This window comes from Cygnus olor, chromosome Z (genome assembly GCF_009769625.2).
Source record: "Cygnus olor isolate bCygOlo1 chromosome Z, bCygOlo1.pri.v2, whole genome shotgun sequence".
Classification (NCBI taxonomy): domain Eukaryota; kingdom Metazoa; phylum Chordata; class Aves; order Anseriformes; family Anatidae; genus Cygnus; species Cygnus olor.
In genome coordinates this window covers 19,825,348-19,841,354 of record NC_049198.1, presented here as the reverse complement: position 1 = coordinate 19,841,354, position 16,007 = coordinate 19,825,348, and the positions used below count along the sequence as shown (strand labels likewise).

Here is a 16,007-nt window from a genome sequence, read left to right as displayed (position 1 = left end):
ACATAGTCTTTATGTGGCTACTAGCTTGCTGATTGTGATTCCTTAACTTCAGACACAAGCACCCTTCAATGTGCTTTCACAAGTATATCATCTTTTTAAAATATCTAGGTTGCAGAGTGATGTTTCCTTATTTTATTTAAATTTTTTTTTTCATTCACTATTTTCTGGTTTTAATGATTAATTTCCTTTCTCTGCTAAACAAGATAAAAGCAAAATTTCATAGGTTTAAAGTTCTCTGGGAGAATAACTGTCTTTTTCTAACATGTGGTTCTGCAGTATCCAGATTAAATCCCTGATTCTGGATTTGGACTTGAAATTACTACTGTGACAGACAGTAAATGTATATGTGACAGCCAATACAAAGGTGCAGCAAACACTTTCTGCTGGACAGCACTAATTGTAGGTTAGTCAAACATGCAATAATACTTATAATGAAACTGATATGCAAAAGCGTGTTTTCACTTCTGTAATCATGATTTTTGCAAACACCTCTGGTGCAATGCTTTGGGGGTGTCTGAGTATTTGAATTTAGACATGGAAAAATTTCAATTTGTATTGCTTCTGTTTCAATGTTAAGTTTGCTGCAGTTTACAGCATTTTTTTTTCAGGATTTGCTAGTGACTGGTCACAAACAGGAGTGTGGAAGAGGTCACTTGAGATTAATGTAAGGGTTGTGACAGAGGTTCCTTTCCCACTATATAAACTTCCTTTCCCAAGGAAGCTTTTGTAGTTATCAAAGCTAACAATTTTTAGGTTTCATGTAGTTTGACTATGCCAACTGGTCAAAAAAGAATTTGAAAATACTTTTTAAAATAAGACCTATATTATGGTTGTTCAACTTGTACACCAGTATGTGAAAATGCTACCGGATTAAAGCAAATGTCTATTTACAGACTGTTCCTAGTGACAGACAGTATTTCAAAACCCTCCTGGAATTTTTGAGTGCTGTGAAGATGCCCAAAGTGTTATCTACCAACTACCTTCCAAAGACTACACTAGTGTAATACTGACTGCAGATCTTAGTGGTGTTTTGGTATATGTTTATGGTGCTGTACTTGTCACCCATTACTTAAACTCAGATGATAATCTTAATAATGTGTTTGTGTGTTTTTTTTTTTAATTATTATTATATTTTTTAAATACAGTTTCCAAGCTGTAAACATTTAGTGTAAATGAAAGTTATGCATGCTTAATCTGCTCAGTTATTGTTTTTTTTTTTCCTTTTTTTCTTTCTTTTTTTTTTTTTTTCACATTCCCTCATGATGTCTCCTGCCAATTTGAGCTGTTTTATAATCACATCTTCCTGCTGCTACAAAGTATTTTTTCCTTTCCTGCTCTACAACATTAAAAGGCTCACATGGGCAACTGGGAGCCAACTAACGTAATATCCAGGGAAAGAGTGAAGCTAAACTAATTACTTAGTTGAAATAATGGACTATGTATACATTTCCTATCATGGTTCAAACAGAAGTTTTGTTTTACCACTGATGGGTGTCCCAGCCACAAGGGAGAGCCCCTGCTTCCTGCATCCCTGTTTTATCTTTGTCTTATTCTGTGGAAAAGAAAGCTTGGATGGCATGGTGGTTGGTTACTTTGAAGGAGCTAGATGTATTTGATGAGCTAGAACTAATAAAAATGTATAATGTCTCTGGCTATATCTTTCATTAATGGTCTAGTTTTTACTGTTTTCTTTTTTCTTTTCTTTTTTTTTTTTTTAATTGTCACTGTCGACTTTGGTGACAGGTTTGTCACCTGTTTAGAAGCTTATCTTCAGAAATTCCATTTCATATGTAGGAGTATAATTTTTCTGCAATGCTTTTTCCAAATGTGAAAGCTCAGCCAGAGTAAAATTGTATCCTCTTCTGTCATAGTCACCGATTAGAGTGACCTGTTTCCAATTAAGGGAAAGGATAATGTTGTCATATCCATTTACGAGGATTTAAACATCAGTCATTCTCTTGGGTTTCAGCTATGGTGCATGAAAAATACATGCTGGAAATGAGTAGAAAAAAAATCTGTTGTTATCATGACTAAATTGTTGCAAAGCAGACAAGACCTCTGCTTTGCTTGTCAGACATAAAGAAGGCAGATAAGCAGATGGAAAAACTTGATGGGGTTTATTGTTTGACAGTCCTCTTATATAACGTCTAGCAATGCCATCACACTTGGCTCATTGACATGATAGTTTAATTGGCTCTTGACGTTCCTAGACCTTTCTAGGAAAATCCGAGGATTTGGTTAGCGCTTTAGAGTGCTGCTTCTAATGAAGATTACAATTAAGTAAGGGGCAGCTGTTATCAAGGAAAAGCTTGTTTGTGTACAACGTAAGGAAAATTTTTATTCATCAAAGATTTCAATTTGCACAGTGACAGAGTAAAAGGATCCTGATAAAGTGGTGAGCTGGAATTTGAATTAATGCATATTTATGCACCAATTTTCTTGCACTTCATAATAGGAGAAAAGGAAGAGGACTGTGGAGTTAAGGAAAGACTTCCTTCCCAGCTACTCTCCTCACTTTTCATGGTCTGAAGCCAGCACACACAAATTTTAAGACCTCTGGGCTGGAGTGCTGTTCCTCTGGAGCAACCTTACTTGCTCCCGTGTCAGACTACTCATGCTTCTGGAGAACAGAAAACTTGCCCTCAGGCAACTGCAGTGATGAGTGAGGTATATTTATATAAAGGAGATAGCACTTTGTTGCGTATATTGTGCAAAGACGTGCCACGGTGAGAGAATGAGATAGCAGCTGAAGCTTGTTCTCCAGCACATGGCTTGCCCCAGCTGCCCTTATCGCTTATGAACACATCCATCTTCTCAGAAATGAGGGTATGGAACAGTGACATCATATCAGTAGTGGCTGAATCTGATAGGTGCCAATGTGTGCTGCCTCCCTAGAGGCTGTTAGATTGGTGTCAAATGAAGAAGGCCTTGTTCTTCTGAGGCCAGAAGAGGGGGTTTTGGTGTTGTAGGTCTCTTGGAGACACCTGCATCTTTGGAGATGTAGGTTTATTGCTGAGAGAAATGAAAACAAGTGTGGTGCATCGGATTAAAGGTCTGGGTTCAGAATAGCCCCTTCTCTTTGTGCAGAAATGGCAAATGTTGGCCACCCTGGGACACGATGAGCAGGCATTTGTAATTTAGAAACCTGGGAGCCTAGATTTGACCCATAATGGTAAATACAAAGAACAAAGTAGCATTTCAAGGCACTAAAACAAATCAGTAACCCTTAATCTCATAGATTCAGTATATAATTTAAGTTTAATAATAATAATAATAATAACAACAATAATAATAATAATCATAATAATAATTCAGTTCTGCATCTCCTATTCCCTGCTACCTAAGAGGAATGATGCATGTCTGAGACTTGCTATGACTTAACACTTTTCAGCTTCTTAGCTTCTTCTCAGATTATTGCATAGCTTTCCAGTAATTTATAACTTGATAACTTTCTTGAACTTTCCATAAATATAAGCAAATGGCCCATACATGCACACAAACAGCCCTTTTTGTAGCCTCTTCAATTATAGGAAATGCAGCAGCATGAAAGGTTCTTTCATTTTAGCGTAATGGCATGGAATAATATAGCTGAAATAGTATGGAGTATATAAGTAGGAGTTGATGTGAGAAAATACTTCCAACCACAACCATAATGGAGGATTTGGAAATTATGAAGTAAAAACGAAGACATCAAGGTACCTTTTTATTACATTTACATAAAATACCAAATGTTTCAAAGATGTTATTTGGAAAAGGCCTCATGTACATGAATACTTCATAACTTCTTGCTTAACAATAATGGTGGATTTTATGGCTAGTGAAAGATATGAGTGTCTAGCTACTTGTGGCTCATGTCAGTATTTAAAGCCTGTATTGTATTCTTTGTAGTGCATTGCTGTAATCAAGGTTAGACAGTAAGATATGAAGCATTTCATAAAGAAGTGGATGTTTTTTATTATTTTATTTTGTGTTTCCAATAAAAGGCAGCTTCTGCATTCATATAAAGTTTTGGTACTATGAATGTGGTGTGAACTGAAACTTCAATCCAGCCTCTGCTTCATAAAGAAACTGCCCTGAGAAACCATTCTGCTCTCTCAGTTACGTTAGCAAGGGGTTTTGTTTGGTGTCATCTGCCAAAACTTTCCACATTTAGGAGACGTACCATAGAATTAAGTGTGTAACAGATGGATGTGTCCTTTAATGTGGAGAACATTTCTGTAATAGAAATGAATCCCAGTTCTAGCTGCTTGCAGCCAGCCCCCTGTGTAGCTGCAAAACTGCATGTAAATAAGCAAAAGCATCTTGGAAAGCAATGCTACTCATCCTGTCTTGAAACTGCGAGCAGCACGGTGGCCAGCACCTGTGCGTTGAGCTGGTTATTGCCTCTGAGCAGACCAGCTGCAGCTTCCACGTGGCTGCCCTTACCTGGCTGGTGGCAGAGCCTGGCTGTGGTGGGACATCTGAACGTCCAGCCCAGGGAGACACTGCTGTGCAAGTGCTGCTGTTCGTTGGCTTTGCTTGCCCACTCCAGGTGTTGCAGGGGAGCTGCACTGGTGATAATATCTGCCATGAATCATGAGCAGCGGAGCAGCAGTGAATCAAGCTGGTGCGCAGGGCCTGTTTACAAGATTATCTGGAAATAAAATTTAAACAGCTAGCTTTTTCTATTAATTAAGTTGTAAGCCACTAGTATATGATCAGCTAATGAAATTGAGCTGACTGACCACTTCTATCAAATTCCTCAACAAAAGAGTGTTTAACTAAACATGCTCTTGCTATTGCCGTGGGAAAGGCTGCTGGCTTAGTGATGAATTTTTGTTACTGGCTTTAGATGGAGAGGCAAAGCAAAAGGACAAAGGGAAGTTAAACTGAAAGTAGACCTTTCAGATACATTTGATTGATTTGCATCTTTTAGTATAACAGACAAATGTCTGAGTTGCAATTAATATACAAGTGTAGTTTCGCGTAGTAACGGCCCATCTTTCCCAGTTCAAGATGGTTTCTAAATTATACAAAAAGTATGGAAGCTACTTATGGATGTACTTAAAACAGCCCAGAATACATAATACCAATTTCCGAGTTAACATTTCACCTGTGAAACAGCACAGGTCTTTTTCATCTACTTATCCTGAAAATTAGTTTTAAAAAAATTGCCTATGCTATGCTACAGTGATATTCCATGGCATGTATGCCACTGTGTTCGTAGATGAGAAATATTTCTGTTTTGCAGGTTTGGGAACTGAGATGGAGTGATTAAGATGTGTTTGTAGCTGTCATAGTCATTGACTGACTGAAAATATCTTTCAGAGCTGCTTGCTCTGACTGTTATGTGCTCAGTCATGCTGTTCGGGTGGAGTGTCCATATGGCACAGCCCAGCAGCAGGATTTCACTGAGCACACATCCACACAGAAGTAGTTTTCCAGTTAGAAAGATCACTCGTTAGTGTGTTTTCAGAACATAAGAATGCAATCCACTCTCATCAACACTAGATGTTGGCAAAATGTTAATGAGGCAGCAATTATTTTAATGTGTACTAGTCTAGGCTGGTTTTCAAGCTCCTCCATCATCCTCCCTCACTAATTTAATATGTGTTAATGGTATTTTTTGCCTGCATATGTTCATAAGCACCATATATTAACTAGAAACATTATCATTTTTCCCCAAAACTTGTCTTTCTGAAGAAATTTACAAGCAATTTATTCAAAATCCTGTAAAGATACCAGAACAAAAGCAGAGTTAACTTTGTTCTGGAATAGATTACAGGAAATTTATAGTTAGCTGCAATATCGTAACCATTCTGCTGTATCAGTAATATTCCTCTGATACATTAACTCAGCAGTATTTTTTGATGGATAGAAAGACAGTGCACTTCTTAATTCTATTATTTTATATGATTGAAAGGACCTGTTCAAGTAAGGGTTAACATATTTAAACCAGACTATCTGATCTTGTTGTGGTCAAGGTTGACTGTAGAGCCTTAGTGCGATAATTTACCCAGAATCACAGACAACCTTGTGCAGCCAGCTGAAATAGTAATGTTGCTTTCCTAAACTGATTTTGGCAATTTGGCATGAACAGTTGTAACAGAGCTGTCTTTTCTGATAGGCAAGAGCAAGATGACTAACTATTTATATTTTGTATTTTATTTCAATGTTATGTACCAGAAATCAAGTTTAAAGGGGAGACCACCAATCTTCCATTGAAGTGATAAGGTAGAATTTAATCATGAAATGCCCTTAACTTGTTGTATGCTGATACCAGTCAAAAGATTCAGGAAGGCAGCACTGCACCAGTTTGTACCGAAAACGTTATTTTAACTGCTAGAAATAAAGGAGCCAAATATTCTTTCGTACTTTTTCTCAAGGTACCAGTATATAAATGCTCTATAAAATGTAAACTAAAAGGTAGCTCACCATGAAGTGTTTTTTATATGTAGAAACAATAATTTTCATAATACATCAGCCACCCACTGGATCTTGAAAGGGTGGTCTAAATGAACAGTAATTTTTACTAAGTGAAGATATGATTCATGTGTACTTGCTGACCAAAGGAAGCAGTCATTAGTTTTCAGAGCTGGTTTCTACAAAGAAAGGGTAAACAGCTGTGTTGGCATTTTGGCTGTGCTCTTGAGAGATTGTTCTATAAACTTGGGACACTGGAAAACTGGTGTAACTCCAATAGAAAAGAATGGCAGAAAGAAGGCATAATAGGGGTTAGCGAAGAACTAAATAGCAAGACAGTGGTGTTTCAACAATAGAGCAAGAAAGAATTTGAAGAACAGAAGCAACTGAAAAGTAGGCTGCCAAATAGGCATTGTGGACTTGAGCTTATCTGAGCATGTTTTAATGAAAAATGGGCACAAAAGACTAGAAAATAGACTTTTTCATACATTCAGTCTTGTGAACTGTGTTTTCTATGCTTGAAATTTGCCAAACTTTATTGTGGCTGTCATAAATAATGATAATACAAGGAATATTTGAATATATTTGTATATTTTAAAACTTTGTAACCACTTTTTTTTGGGGGGCGTGGGTGGGTTGTGGGGAAGGTTTGATTTGCTGTGTGCTTCTGTAGATGATTCTGAAGGATGATACTGGGCTCTAAGCTTTATTACCAGTAGGCTTGGAGGTGGTTGATGTTCTTCAGTATGTCAGCAGTATTACCAGTCTTTGGCTATGTAAGTGCTTAGTTACTGTTGATAAACTTTATTTGCCACAAACATAACATCGGTGACATAATTTCCTACTGTAGAGTGGGTATGAATGCTGATGCATTGGAATTGGTGGGTGGGTGGTATGAGAGTTACTATACCTTTGTTTTTGGATGTGTTTTCCCTATGCACAAATTGACCTCCCCTCCAAGTACACATGAATAGACCGAAATGTTTTCAGTACCCATAGAATCTCATAGATATTCATATCTCATAGGATCTCTCATTTAGGCTGGAAAAGACCAAGGTCAACCAAGTCCAATGACCAACCTAACACTACCCAGTACACCACTAAACCACGTCCCTAAGTGCTATATCCACTTCTCAAATACCTCCAGGGATGGCAACTCCACCAATTCCCTGGGCAGCCTGTTCCAATGTCTAACTGGCCCGTCTGTGAAGAAATTCTTCCTGATATCTGATCTTAACTTCCCTTGCACAACTTGAGGCTGTGTCCTCATGTCCTATCACTTGTCATCTGAGAAAGGAACCTGACACCTACCTCGCTACAATCTCCTTTCAGGTAGCTGTAGAGAGCAATGAGGTCTCCCCTCAGCCTCCTCTTCTCCAAACTAAACAGCCTCAGTTCCCTTCCCTATTGTGGCTGAAAGGAATGAAAATAACCTATAAAATACTAGATAGACATTTGAAAGTTAATGAGGATCAGATTTTTACTGTGCTCTTGCTACGTGAATTAAAATGCTTGCGTCTTTGAAACTCAGTAGCAGCATCCAAGAACCAGGCAGAAGGACAGGTGTTTGACATCTTGCAAAATGCCTTACTTATTTTGCTTTCATACACATAGCTCCCTGTGATTCTCCCTTTTCAGCCTTAGCTGAGCTGTGTCCAGTGTTTGCCACCAAAAGGGCTTTTCCGGCCAAACCTAGGCTTGGTATTTGTTGGCTGTTTAATGTTTCTTGAGGCGGCCCTGGAGCACAGCTCTGCAGCGAGCATGCTCGGATTCCTCAGCATCTCCGTCCCCTGCTGCATTTTGATCGCCTCGGCAGCTGCTGCGAGCGCACACTGTGCTGATGCAGGCACCATAATAGGAAGCACCTAGGCCTGTCATAAACAAACAGGGCTGGGGAAAAAAAGAAAAAAAAAGTGCAAGCCCTGACGTATGGTGTGGCCATAGCAACAAGCAGAGATGAGGCTGCCATTTTGGAGTATAGGCAGGCTGGTGTGGCTCAACAGAAAGTATCTGGCTGGATTTACAAAGCTGTTCAGTATGTGCACGTCAGACAGAGGTTTTATGAAACACACTACTTGCAAGAAGACAGGTTGCAAACAAACAAACAAAAACTGAAATTAAGTATATAAGGGTGTCTTTGAGTTAAATTATTTTTCACTTGCAATGAAAATTTTAGCCGGAAAAATCTCTAAGCATATTTACTCCTGAGAAATGGTGATGAGTTATTTGACAAATCATAGAATATCTCTGTGGATGCAAAAACTTTAAAGCCCAGAGCTGATATTTCTCAGTAAAATGACTGTGTATTTCTTATACTATGAAGCATGGGCAAAGTTTTGTATGTCTGAATACTGGACCAAGGTAAGATTGCATTTGCTAATTTGGGAATTAGTTGTGCTATTTTTTTTTCCTATTTTACTAGCATCAGTAAAACATATGTGCATTTCCTAGTTGGGTGGGAGGGGATTTGCTGCAGTTCTTTTTGGTTGTTGCTGAAATCGTTTCAGAGGCTTTATCATAGGTGAGCTCTTAAAGAAAGCTTCTCACCATGTAGATAATGCAGTTGGTCGATACATAGTCGGTGCTTGGGATTTCTAGGACAGCTTTTAGTATATCCCTGCATACAGAGCTTAATTTTTTTTTTAATTTTTTTTTTTTTTTAATGGGATGACTAGATTTTAACTGCAAGAAGGTAAAATGCACTGGAAAACTTCTGCTGAACCAAGTCTTAGTAGCACTTGGGAGCTAAAACTTAATGCTTTTCTTTTGTTGTCAGAGACATACATCTGTCTTTGTTTCACAATTTCAGCCACATGAAAGATCAACTGGTTATAGAAATGATATAAAAATAAAACTGCTGTTGAGATAAAGTAGAAGTGCAGAAAGAAGAAAACAATTATACTGAGATTGTGGGATTTATTTTTTTTTCCTTTCCAGGTAGCTATTATTCCTGTGCTCATACCTTATTTAGATGTTTCAGATGTGGTATAAATAGAGGCATGCAGATATACATAGAGGTTTTTTTGTTTGTTTGTTTTTCTGTTTTTTTTTTTTTTTTTTCAATTAATAACAGAACTTGAACAATTTCGCGGTCATAGGAAACTGAAGTTGACTGACAGACCTAAGTAGGGGATGAGAGGACAAGTTTGGGTCTTAAATGTTACTTCCACTCTGTCATTTAAATAGTAAGCATCTGAGAATGAAACTGCACCTTAATTGCTGCTTGAAGGAGGAGCCGGGGCGGGGGGGGGGGGGGTGGCTGTTTCTGTTTTCTTTTTTGGTTCCTTTTCCAGTGCCTTTGCTGTTGTGAAATAACACACTCTGCACAAACCTACACAGTTTGTGTTTTCACCCGCTTCCTGCCCTGCAATACTCTCTTGCCTTTAGGGACACACGTAACGCTGTTGGGAAGCCAGCGGTACACCAGGCCCTCCCGTATCCAGTGCATGTCTGTGTCACAGCGGGGTAGTTGGTGGCAGTGTCACTGATCCGATCTGTTGTGACCCATCCCTTTCCATTGCCAGAGGACTTCAAGCCTGTTTGCAAACTCAAATAGCTCAGCTTTGCTTCTCATCCTTTTGTTTTTGGAAAATTTTCTAAGCAAGACTGGGAGTTTATATATTTATACTATTATTTTAACGTGAGATGATGAATACAACAGTAAGCTGAACAGCACACAAGGCAAGTGTTTGTTTCTAGTCAGCAGAAGTATGTGGTGTGCTTACAGTGGATGTACAATATTGGGAATTCACATTACCTAATGTGTGCTGGGGAAAAAAAAATACAGAAGCATATTTGTTTTTTAAAGCCAGGAACATGCTTTTTACACATGCATCGTTAACTTAAGCAGTTATTAACAGAACAGGCATATCAACCTCATGAAGTGAATATGAACATTAACTTTACTATCCATTAAAATTATCAAATGCTACATTCTAACTCATTTTTTTAAGGAATTTGCATGAGACAAGAAATCAGCTCCCTAGTTAACTGTATGGTCATATGCAGACGAACTATACTACTTTTTTCTCTGTTTTGGAGCCTGAGCAAAAGCACTGGGGGCTGGAAGATGGCACCAGAGCATTGCGTTCCATGTCCCATGGCATTTGAGCAGTTTTTTCAGATTCAGCTAGAACTTGATCTAGTGCCTGCTGGAGCTGATGAGCATTTTTAAATTGACTCCACCAGGCTTTCAGGTTGAGCCCATAGCCAGTTTTATTTAGCATCATTACATATTTTTCAAAGAACTGGTAGAATTAACTGTTGAGCTTTGGAGAACTGGAGGAACAGTTTCATTTTTTTGCAGAATAGGGGTGTTTTTGACTGCTTCTCTATGTTTTAATGCTTCTGCATGTTTTAGAGAAGAAATGCACTGGTGCTTGTTTGAGTCCCCATGTAAATGCACAGACAAGGTGTCTCCAGTGTTTCATGCACTGCTTAGGGCTTTCCAGCTGCTCCAAACATTGTATGTGAATCTGTAAATGGTCAAAAAGCAGCCAGATTTTCTGATCTCTCTTTTTTTTTTTTTTTTTTAATAAGAATTCAAGCCAAAGATGAAGAGGATGCCAAATCTGTTTAAAGCATATTGGTTTTGTTCGGTATTAAGATGCTTTTCAAATTGGGGATGACTTTTATAGAGATTTGAAAATAACAGTTTAAGCAGATTGAAATATGAAAGATGCCTTGTTTCTCTATATCTAGTAATAATGAAAGGTTAATAGTTAGTCTTTTCTTGAATAGTGTTTATTTCGTACCTATTTGACAGCTTAGTAAGAGAATATACCCCAATACCCTGTGTACTTTTCTTTCATTAGTGAAGCTCAATCAGTTTCCAGTATGTGATGCTTTTTCATTATTTTCAGTCTACATTTGGCTTCTAACCTTGCGTGAATGGAAGGATTCAATACAATTTAGTGTTCAGAAAAGAAGGTCAGTGATGGTGGATTATCATTGATTAAGCAGGACTTATGTTTCAAATTAAATTAATTTCCTTAAATGCTTTGCTATGCTGTAGAAGTTCATAAGTGACCTAAATTATCAAAGCTAAAGCAAATTAATTAATTACTAATACAAATTTTACATTTATTAATTATAAAATATTCACTTGAAAAAAAAAACGTAAATAAAAGCAGTGTGTACAGAGGTTGATCACAGTATGGGTTTGTAGTACATGCTGAGCATTAGTAAATATAAGCTGCATTTGAGCATTTTGAAAGGAAATATTGGTTTAGCTTTAAAATTGTTTCCTTGTAAATACTAATTTATTGGCACTGTGTTGAACCAGGAGCACCCTACAGTAATATTACTGGGGGTTGAGTACATAAACATAGGGAGTAAACTGATAACTTTGTATATTCCATCCTATTTTATTATTCTCTGAAAAGTTAGCTTAAAAATATTGTCTGCATTCGAACAATCAGTTGTGAATAATGCAAAGATGCTGTTAAAAAAAGTTGGAGGATTCACTTAAGGGTACATCTCACCTGAGAGCCAGTTCTACAAAGGTAACTATAGGTGCAAATATCTATTCCTTTATATATCATGTGACTTCAAGAGATAATCTTGGTACTTTTGGTTGGAAATGGATCTAACACAAGGATGAAATTCCCTCAGGTGAGAGGGCTTGTACAAAATCCTTTAAACAGGAGCACTGCTTTGATCAGACTGTACTAAGCCAGTAGGTGTAGTCTTTGTTCTTCAATGGCTCTGTGCAGCTACCTTAAACAGCAATTAGTGCAAAAGTGGCTATATATGGGAGAATACACACTTGTAGACTGTGGGCTCAGAGATGATGAGATGATAACAAGCACCTGTCTGGAAGGTACATCAGCTATGGAACATCGGAGTGAACCTGAACTACTATCCCCAGCCTCTCAATACTGAGTGAGGTAGGAAGGAACAGATGTTTGCAGGATAAACTGACACTTCAAGTCTACATTCGTGGAAGAACCGGGTGTCCCATTGCATCTCCTGACCCCCAGCCATTTTTCCTGATGCTTTTGGTGAGCATGATTTCCAAGAGCATTTTCTCCCAAGTAAGTCCAATCTTTTGTCTGATCCTGGCTATATTATGAGTGATGAGCTACACAGAAACTCCAGTAGATGAAGGTGAAAGACGGTAACAGTTAGTTGCTGCATGGCTGAGACCCAGCTGGGGCAGCCTGGGCACTCTTCCACTTTGATCCAGTGCACGCTTTAAATAGGGTTGCCAAAACCAAACGAACCCATCCATGTTTGCAAGGGGAAGTGTTCCCTGTCAGATGTGGATGTGTCCCTGTTTACAGAGCTCTTCCTTCCCAGCACTCGGCTAATGCCTCCCCAGTGTGTCCTGATCTGAACCCTATAAAACCCAGGGCAGATATGCAAACATCCACAGCTAGTAAGAGGTGCATCAGATGACAGATCAGTGTGGTTGCTCCATGCAATTGTAACAGAGCAGAACGTCACTGAGCTCTGCAAGCACAACATGAGAAGTTGGTGCCCCAAAACTTGGATCCTATATGGAAGATATGAGACAATTTATGGGCATCAATGTACAAGGGAATAAGGAAACAATTCCATGAATATACCATAAGCTTCCTCATACAAGTACTGAGGCTTTTTGTAAGAGAGCTTGGAAAGACACAGGTAGTAAGTATGCAATTTGGGAAATTGTAAAGCTGCCTCTGGCCTGGTTTTATTATCTTGTCTTCATCTCTCTTTCATGTATACCAGTAAACCCAACCTCACAGTACACCTGACTGGGGAACTGGAAACCACTTGTGTTTTGTGTTTGTTTGCTTAATTTGACCTAGGGTCACTTGGGTGCAGTTTTAACTTTCACACACACAGAAAAAAAAAAAAAAAAAAAAAAAAAGCTACATTTTTGTGTGTTTTCCTCTATGCATGAGGCAAGAGTGTAATGGATAAGACTGGTTATTTGTCCTGTTCTGGACTGATAGATATTATTTTTGTGAATCTGCATCTACTCATAGCATGTAGTCTAAATACATAATCAAACGAAAGATACAAAGGACATGGTGGAATGAATATTTGTTGGTTAATGCCCCTCACTGATCTTTTTCCTTCAAAGAACAATGACACCATCAAATGCACTTTAGTTAGCAGTATATGAGCCATGCTTTAATGAGAGCTGGAGCCTGAACCAACAAAACTGCATGAAACAACTTGCAGCCTGCTTTCAAAATGTTGATATCTGCTGGGAGCTTGCTAAGGCGTGTATATATCAGAGCCACGCTGAGCTTGTTTCCGTGTTAGTCTTAATTTGCAGTCCACAGTTCTCTGCTTTTCTCTGGAGTATTACTGGTTTTTGGTTTTCATAATATGGCTTGTACCTTCTGTCATTTTTAAAATTATTATTTATTATTATTATTATTACTATTATTATTATTATTATTATTAAGCTGAGTAATAGTATTTATAAGGATAGAAAATAATTTTGGTTCATGTTTGGTTTTCATTTATATTAAAATTAGAAAAGAAACATTTGTTTTAATTTTTGCTTTTTCACAAGAATAGCATGTATGTTAAGTAGGACTGTAGCTTTAAAAAATATTTAAAAACTCATTTGTTTTAGTATGAAATGGCTACTATTCAACAAGATTTCTGATGAACTGTTAGAACATGTGCTTGGCCAGGTCTACAGCAGGAACACCTCATTAAAGTAAGAATGTCACATTACAGCAGAAGGGAGAGGAACACAGCCATACCACTGAAGCCGGTTTTTGTACTTATGTAGCAAGCCAGTTTTCTGTATGAAATAGGCACTCTCTATAAAGCTCTTTGTTTTGGTATAGCTGTGTCAGTTTTAGGATGCATAAGCCATCACAGCTCAGTGAGTTAGGAATCACACTGTTCCTTGCACATTTGAATTCATGTCTGCAGAAGTGCATAATGTGGCTACAAGCTTCTTTTGTAGCTATGCTACAGCAGATATCTATGGGATAGGTACACATGCGTGTGCACACAAAATATATAATATATGTATAATATATGTGAGTTATTCAGATGTTTCTGCATTTAATGTTCCTTTTATTACAGACCTTTTTATTAGTCCGAATTGACACTTATGACAGGAAAACAAAAAAACAAAAAACAAGGGAAGACAAAAGGGGAATTTGCAAAAGTTTCTGAGGTTTGCATAAGATCTGTGAAGTGCTCAAGGAATAAGTGCAATGTTCTTGTTTGTTACTGGTGGCCAGCTGGAATCTTCTACTTTTGTTTTTCACCTATTATGTCTGTCAGATGTGGTTGACTGTTTATTAGGCAAGTGTTAACTAGAGGTGAGCTAGAGAGAGAAGGTAAACTTGGTCTGATGTGTTTAAAGCCAAATCCTTTCAATTCACTAAGAAGGGATCTGTTAGAATTCTCTAAAATATATATTCTAGGAAAAAGAAAAAACAACTGTTTTTCTTTTAACAATATTTGAATGACAGAATACTTGTTTGCCAAGTGCTTTGATGTTAGAAGAAACTACTTTATTATTCCTCCAGTTTAAATGCAAGTTATCCTGGGAAAATATTAAACTTTACTGTAAGGAAAGTGTTCCTATCCCATAACACAAATATCCTTATGAGGCATTATACAGATGCAGCTTGTAAATCTAATTTATGCAAATAAACAGTTTAAAAAAAAAAAAAAAAGGCTGCTGCCATTACTGTAGTTTGGATAACATATTACAAGTTCTAGGAATTCCCGTGCTGCAGGGCAGGAGCAGTTAGTTGGAGCTATGAACAAGAATATCTCCACGGCACAATTTCTTGTTAACAGCAGCGTTCCTCCAGCAAAGGTACCACATAATTTTAGAGACACTATTGAAGCCTTATGGCTTTGCAGTACCTCTACTATGTTTACTCTTCATTTCTTCAGTGTCTTTGGACTGAAAGTCTCTGCCCAGCTGCAGTGAAGTAAGCATTTAAAGGAAGTGCGTATACTAGATCACAGTGGTCTCTTGAGTCCAATTATTTTTTCTTCTTTGCTTTTTGTGAAGCCTCTTTGTAAAGTGCCTATAGCCTAGTATGTGCCCTGGGGCTCTGCTTACGACAAAACCTGCCATTTCTACTAGTTGCTGTGAAAATGCGTGCTTGTCTGGGGCTGCACTTTGGGAATGGGGCAATGGGTATCAACATGCTTGGAAAATGTCCTAATTCAAAGCATGACAAAGAAATGGCAACTCAATGAAATGCAAAGCATGGTATAAGCCAAATCCTGCAGCTGTGTCTGAGGCTGAGATTTTGTTGTGGTTTAGCCCGGCTGGCAGTCAAACACCACACAGCCGTTCGCTCACCCTCCCCCCTCCCTCTCCGGGATGGGGGAGAGAAACGGGAAAGTGAAGCCTGTGAGTTGAGATAAAGACAGTTTATTAAGACAGGGAAAAGAATAACAACAATAATAATAATAATAATAGTATTAATAGTAATAATGTGTACGAAATAAGTGATGCACAATGCAATTGCTCACCACCCGTTGACCGATGCCCAGCCTATCCCCGAGCAGCCGGCCACACCTCCACCCCGGTTAGCCACCCCTATATATTGTTCAGCATGACATCAGATGGTATGGAATACCCCTTTGGCCAGTTTGGGTCAGCTGTCCTGGGTCTGTCC

The 16,007-nt window shown here is 38.2% G+C and overlaps 1 protein-coding gene across 8 annotated transcripts in view; it reads left to right on the top strand.

Moving 5' to 3' along the window:
• The window catches only part of PDE4D (phosphodiesterase 4D), a 546,954-nt gene that overhangs the window by 486,368 nt on the left and 44,579 nt on the right, over positions 1 to 16,007 (top strand). The window lies entirely within an intron of this gene.